Source organism: Balaenoptera ricei, chromosome 1 (assembly GCF_028023285.1).
Source record: "Balaenoptera ricei isolate mBalRic1 chromosome 1, mBalRic1.hap2, whole genome shotgun sequence".
In the NCBI taxonomy this organism is placed as follows: domain Eukaryota; kingdom Metazoa; phylum Chordata; class Mammalia; order Artiodactyla; family Balaenopteridae; genus Balaenoptera; species Balaenoptera ricei.
Window position 1 is genome coordinate 141,332,619 of NC_082639.1, and position 6,546 is coordinate 141,339,164.

Genomic DNA, 6,546 nt, shown 5'->3' on the forward strand with positions numbered 1-6,546 from the left:
CTCTGCACAAGCTGCTCTCTTGGCCTGAAAGACTGGCCATCCTCACCTGCTCCCTCGATCCCCCATTCTCCCGTTTCTCATCTCCCCCTTCCCTCTTCCCCATCCTGGGCAGGCTCCCTTCCTATGAGCAACAATGTACCTTTGTTAATGCTTAGCAACAGTAGAAAGTGTTTACTGAGCACTCACCAGGTGCGATTAGCTCACTGAATCCTTTCCAACAGCTAACTCCCTAGGATAAACAGAACCATGACTGTTTTACAAATTAAAAAACCAAGTCACTGAGAGTTAAGTGACTTAGCCAAGGCCACCCAGTGGGAAGGGGTAGAACCAGGGCCCAGGGACCATGGGTAGGGCTCCCAGGGCAAGGCCCTTAGACAGAGCATGGTTTTGCCCTGATGTAGGTGTCACAGGCTCATAACTGGGGCTGCACATTAGAATCACCTGGGGAACTTTTCCAATACACCAATGCCCAGGACGCCCAACAGCAAGGATCTGAATCTCTTGCTGGGACTAGCATTAGAATTTGTTTAAAGTCGCTGGGGAAAAGGACCTTTTGGCTTGTCTGTCTCCACCACCAGCTCCAGGCAGCTTGGGAGCCTTATTCATCATTATATTCCCAGTGCCCAGCACATCAGACGGGCTGGGTGTATTGAAAATGAATGAATGAGTGAACGAATGAGCACAGACTTCTCCCGGGGAACCGACCCGAACCCCAAGAACTCAATGTTCACTTCCTTCCTTCCTGACTCCATCCCCTTGTGGAGGTGCCAGCAAATGAGGGCTGGTTAAGGACTGCTCTGCTCAGGGTCTTGGGGTGGGAGAGGGGGCGTCCTAGTCCTTAAGGAGCCAGCCTCAAGCCAGAGCCCTAGGAGAGCAAAATGAGACTGAAAAACTGGGCATACAGAGGGGCAAGGATATGCACAATGGGGGAGGACACGGGAAAGGCCTGATGAGGTGCCTGCCAAAAAGAATGATGCTTCTCACACCCACCAGAGGCCAAGAAGATGCTGCCTGTCGCTGACAGAAGTTGGAGGATCCCTGGGCAGGAGAAAAGGAATAGAAAGAAATTACTTTCTTGTGATGTGTGATTCACTTTGATATTTGTTTATCCTATTCTGTTTATTTTTTTAAAAATCACTGGCTGTGGTCCACTAAATTGACTTTAGGATGTTATGGGTCCCAACCCACAGTTTGAAAAATCCTGCTGCCCCAGCTGATCTCCTGGCTTTAAACACCTTGAGATGACAATTCCCAGACACAGCCTCCACCCTGGAGCTCAGTGTACGTGTCCGACTGTCCGTTTCTCACATGCACATGGGTTCACCCTGCCATTCGGCCTGTCCTAGTCGTCCCAGCTCATCACATGGCACCCCTCACCCCAGCACCTCAAGCCCCACCCAGGAGTCACTGTTGGTGCCTCTGTGTCTCTGTCTTGGCAAATCCCATCGGTTCTACAGCAAGTGTGCATCTTGGACCTTCTCGAACTTTCCACTTCTTTCCGTGCCCACTGCCACCCTGGCCCAAGTCACCATCCCCTCCCTGGGACTGACAGCACCAGCCCCAAAGGCTCTCTCTGCTTCCGTCCTCCACTATCACAGTCCCCTCCCCACTCTGCGTGCAGAAGGACCTTTCTGAGATGCTCCTCCTGTCACTGCCACGGGTCACAGGACGGGCTCCTTACCACCGTCCCCAGGCCCTGGGTGTCCTGGCCCTGCTGTCATAGGCAAAGCCTCCTCAGGCTCCCGCACTTGCTCATGCATGCACCCTACTCATCCACAAGCCTCGACCCCGTGCCTCGTGCCTCGGGACCTTTCTCTAGCTTTATTCTTTGAGGTTCCTTCGTTTAGCCCTTAGGCTCAGCCCAAATCTCCCCTCCTCAGAGAAAGCTTCCCGCCCACTTGACCTAAAGAGTCCCCGACATGCCTCTCCCTGTGACTGTCCCTCGTCACCCTGATCATCTCCTTCATTGCTCTTGTCACATTCTGTAATGATCTTGTTTACTGTCTTCTTGCCGAACGTCTCTGACCCCCACTAGGATGGATGTGGGCTCCGTAAAGCGGGGCACCATTCCTGACTGGCACCCATTAGCACTTAATGTGTTGGTTAGATGCGTCAGTGAAGAAATGAATGAGTGAAATTCTACATAAAACAGCCAGTTCCAGGTTCTGACCCCTGGTGGTGGGGTGCGGGCGGGCGGGGGGCAGGGAAGGGGTGAGAGGGGGCAGGGCAGGGGCGGGGAGCCAGGCTGACATGCAGAAACAGTCCCTGCTTCCCACTTTGTCTCCCTTCAACCCCAAAGTCCGGGCATCTCGGGGAGAGGCACCCTTCCCGCAGGTCTGTGCCCTGGATGTGCGTGGAGCCTGGTGCCCTCCTGCCCAGGCGGTGGCCTTACCTGCTGTGCAGAGGGACAGTCGCAGCCCTGAGGCCGGCATGGCTGCAACACAGGACAAGACAGCCGGTGGAAAGGCTCCCCTCCTCTAGAAGAGGCTGCGCCTGGCAATTAGTGAGCAGACGGGGGAGGGGAGGGCCCAGCCGGGGCCTGTTACCGTGGGAGGTCAGGGAGGAGGGCGGCAGACCGACGGCAGGAGAGCTGAGACTCCTGGGCCCTCAAGGCCCAGAGGGACAAGGGGCCGAGGGGACGGGGAGAAGAGGGAGGACCGAGGAGGGACAGGAGCCGGCAGGTGTGGGTCAGGCTTGCCGCACTCTCCTCCCTGCCCACCCTCTCAGCAACCACAGTGCCGGGGAGAGGGCAGCACGATCCCCATTTTACAGGTGAGAAAGCTGTGCCTCCAAGAAGGAAAGGACTTGCTCAAAACTCCAGGGTAGGAAGTAGCAGGGCAACAATTCAAGCTCAGATCATGAGGTGGGGAGGTGATGGGCCCCCAACTAGTCCTACTTCAGTGAGGCCAGAAGCCACCCACCCCAGGCTAGGCTCTGGCTCCCCAAGTAAGTACAGACCAGAGGCCAAGGCACTTTCTCTGGGGGACCAAGAACACCTCTCTCTCTCTCACTCTTCCTTCCTCCCTCCCAACATCCTGTTTATGCCCATAACTCTCTCCATTCCCCTAAGAGCTAAGCTGTTGGAAACCAAAGGCTAGAAGCCTCTTTTTTTCTGCCCTCCACCCCTTCACACCCTTCCTGAAGGGAAGGGCAAACAGCCCTTCTAATTGGAAGGGCAAAGGGAAAGAGGAAAAAATTCTTCATGCCTCAACAATAATGTCCTGCACAATATTCTCTTGTGCAGTGATGGCCTCAGATGACTTCTTCCCAGTGGCAGAACCCGTGTGTGCCAGAGCCTCTCAGGGCCACTCTCTGGGGATGGAAGAGAACCTGACAGTCCCATCCCGGAAAACACCACCCCTGCCAGGACCCTCTCCCCCAGCCATTCATCCAGGTGTCCTCGGTCTCTTGGCGTAAGGGCCCTGCTAGGCTTCCCTCTGGGAGCAGAGAGAACTACTGGGGAAGTACAGTGAGCGTGGAGCGAGGCACAGCATCCTCGCACCCTCACCTCCCCCAGGGCTGCTTCTGGCACTCTGGGTTGAAATTCCACGTGCATTTCTCTTTTCTCCCGCTAGTCCGCGAGCCCCTTGAGAGCTGGGACTGCGCCATAGTCACAAAGCACTCACCCCATAATAAGTACAGCAAAAGCTCTCAGTGAGGAGGAGGTGTGATGGTTTGTATGAGGAGGGTTTGCTATTATTCTTCTCTTTGGAGTCCCACTCCTACCTTAGACTCTGTCTGGGCCATGGAGATCTGGCATACATGAATGAATGAGGAGCCTTACACTGGACATGGAGGGCTGGTGATGAGGGGAGAGGGGACGGCCTTGCTCCCCAGGACACCAGTTTCGCCCAAGTTGTGTGAGGAAACCCAGGCTGGGTAAAAGGAACAGAGAGAAGGAAGCAGCTGGCTTCCCAAGCAACCCAGGAACAAACACTTGGTTTGCATGAGCAACAGAAGCAAAGGGGTTCGTGGAAACTCCCTGTAGCATCTCTTCCCATCCCCCAGGTGAGGAATGCTTTTTCACCTGGACACAATACACCCTTAGGTACGTACAGGTCTACAACTTTAACTTTCCCACAATCTCCCAAACTAACTAGATCTGTATCCCCAGAGTGGAAGCTGCATTTCCCACACTTGCCATATTACTCGGACATGCTCTCAGCATGCCTGAGAGCAGACAGGTTTTCTTCCGCAAAGTGAGCTGCTAACAACTGTTCGGGCTCTTTGTTAGAGATGTGCATTGTGGCTGTAATGCCCAGACAAGCACAGCTCGAGAGGTTTTTCTCTAAGCCTTGATGCCTGTGAGATAATAGAAAAAATATATATTGGTCTCAGCCCCCAGTACCTGGCACAGAGCTCCTAAAACCCTTGTAGTTTCCTGAGTGACAGGAGTGTCTTTTTTTCTGATGAAGTGACTCAGGGTGGGCTCCTGGATTGGGGCCAGTCTCTAGAAAGACCAAGCCATGTTGAGAAGATTGGAGTTTTCAGCACCAGCCTCCTGTCCTTCAGAGTTAACGATTGCTCAGGCCTATGTAATGAAGCCTCCGCAGGGACTTCCCTGGCCGTCCAGTGGTTAAGACTCCATGCCTCCACTGCAGAGGGCATGGGTTCGATCCCTGGTCAGGGAACTAAGATCCCACATGCCACGTGGTGCAGACACAAAAAGAAGAAGAAGAAGCCTCCACCAAAATTCCAAAAGCATGAGGTTCAGAGAGCTTCTGGGTTGGTGAACACATGGAGACATGGGGAGAATGGTGCACTCAGAGAGGGCCTGGAAGCTCCCCGCCCTTTCTTCATACCTCGCCCTGTGTCTTTCTCCCACCTGGGTATTCCTGGTAATCTGGTGAGTAAAATGTTTCTCTGAGTTCTGTGAGCCACTCTAGCAAATTAATTGAACCTGAGGAGGGGGTCGTGGGAATCTCCAATCTGTAGCTGCTTGGTCAGAAGCACAGGTAACAACCTGGACTTGGGGCTGGCATCTGAAGGGGGGTCGGGTAGGGGGTGGAGAGTCTTGTAAGGCTGAGCCCTTAACCTGTGGGATCTGACACTAGCTCCAGGGAGTGTCAGAACTGAATTAAATTGTAGGACACCCAGCTGGTGTCACAGAGAATTGCTGCTTGTAGGTGAAAACCCCCATACGTCTGGTGTCAGAAGTGGTAGGTGTGGTATGACATGGTGTGAGAGCAAAGGAGAAACACAAGGGGAAAGGCTGGGGGGTGGTTTTCCTAAACAATTCCTTATCTGAGAAGTGAGGGTAATAATAACTATTTTACAATCGTATTATGAGGATTAAAGGAAATAATCTTTGTAGTGGCTTTGATACACTGCACAAATTCCAATGTGCAAGAAACATTGCATCATCTATTTGTCTCTAAATCAACTTAAAAATTTTAACGTGTATGCACAATAAAATGCACCTATTTTAAGTATACAGTCTGATCGGTTTTGCAGAATGTATATACCAGTGGAACCACCACCACAATCGAGTCACAGAACATTTCCGACACCCCAGAATGTTCCCTGCTGCTCGTTGCAGCCATCCCTCCCCCACCCCAGCTTCAGACAACCACTGATCTGCTTTCTGTCGCTATAGATTTGTTTTCTAGCCTTTCATTTGAATGGAATTTCACTCAGTAAAACATCTGTAAGATTTACCCATTTTGTCATATGTATCAGTAGTTAACTCCTTTTTATTGTCGAAGGGTATTCCATTGTAGGAAAATACTACAACTTGTTTATTCATTCTCCTGCTGGCAGATGTGGTGTTGTTTTCCAGTTTGAGGCCATTATGAATGAAGCTGCTGTGAATATTCATGAACAAGTCTTTGTGTGGACATATGTTCTTATTTCTTCTGGGTAAATGCCTAGGGGTTGGATTGCTGGGTCATATGGTAAGTGTATGCTTATAAGAAACCGCTAACTCTCTTCCAGGGTGATTATATCATTTTCCACTCCCACCAGCAATGCATGATCATTTTCTCAGTGTGGACATGAACTGTTGAAGACAATTATGCCTCATGGGGCCATTCCTGCTTGAGGGAGAAGTTCTGTTACAGCTAGCTTCTCTAGATTCCCCACACAGCTGGGGAAGCAGTGGAGCTCCTGGGGCAGGTCACTGGAGCCTTTCTCGGACGCTTCCTTGGATCCCTTGGGGAGAGCCACCCAGGGCCCTTTGCTCTTGGGCACTAGGGGGCAGCACACCGTACTGGGCAGCCAGCCCTGCTTCCTTAATCCTGAAGAAACATTTTTCCTGGAACCTCATGGGGAACGTGAACCCTTGGATTCTAAACTACAGCTGCTCAAATTTTTCATTTATTTTCCCCCCTCTGTTTAAGTGCTGTTTTAATAACTGATCTTTTTTTTTTAAATTATGCTTTATTCCTTTAAAAGTAAATGTGTTGGCCAGTAAGAACATGAAAAGATGTGTAATATCGCTAATCATTAGGGAAATGCAAAACAAAACTACAATGAGATACCACCTCACACCCATTAGTATGGCTACTATCAAAACAACAGAAAAGAACAAGTGTTGAGAATGTGGAG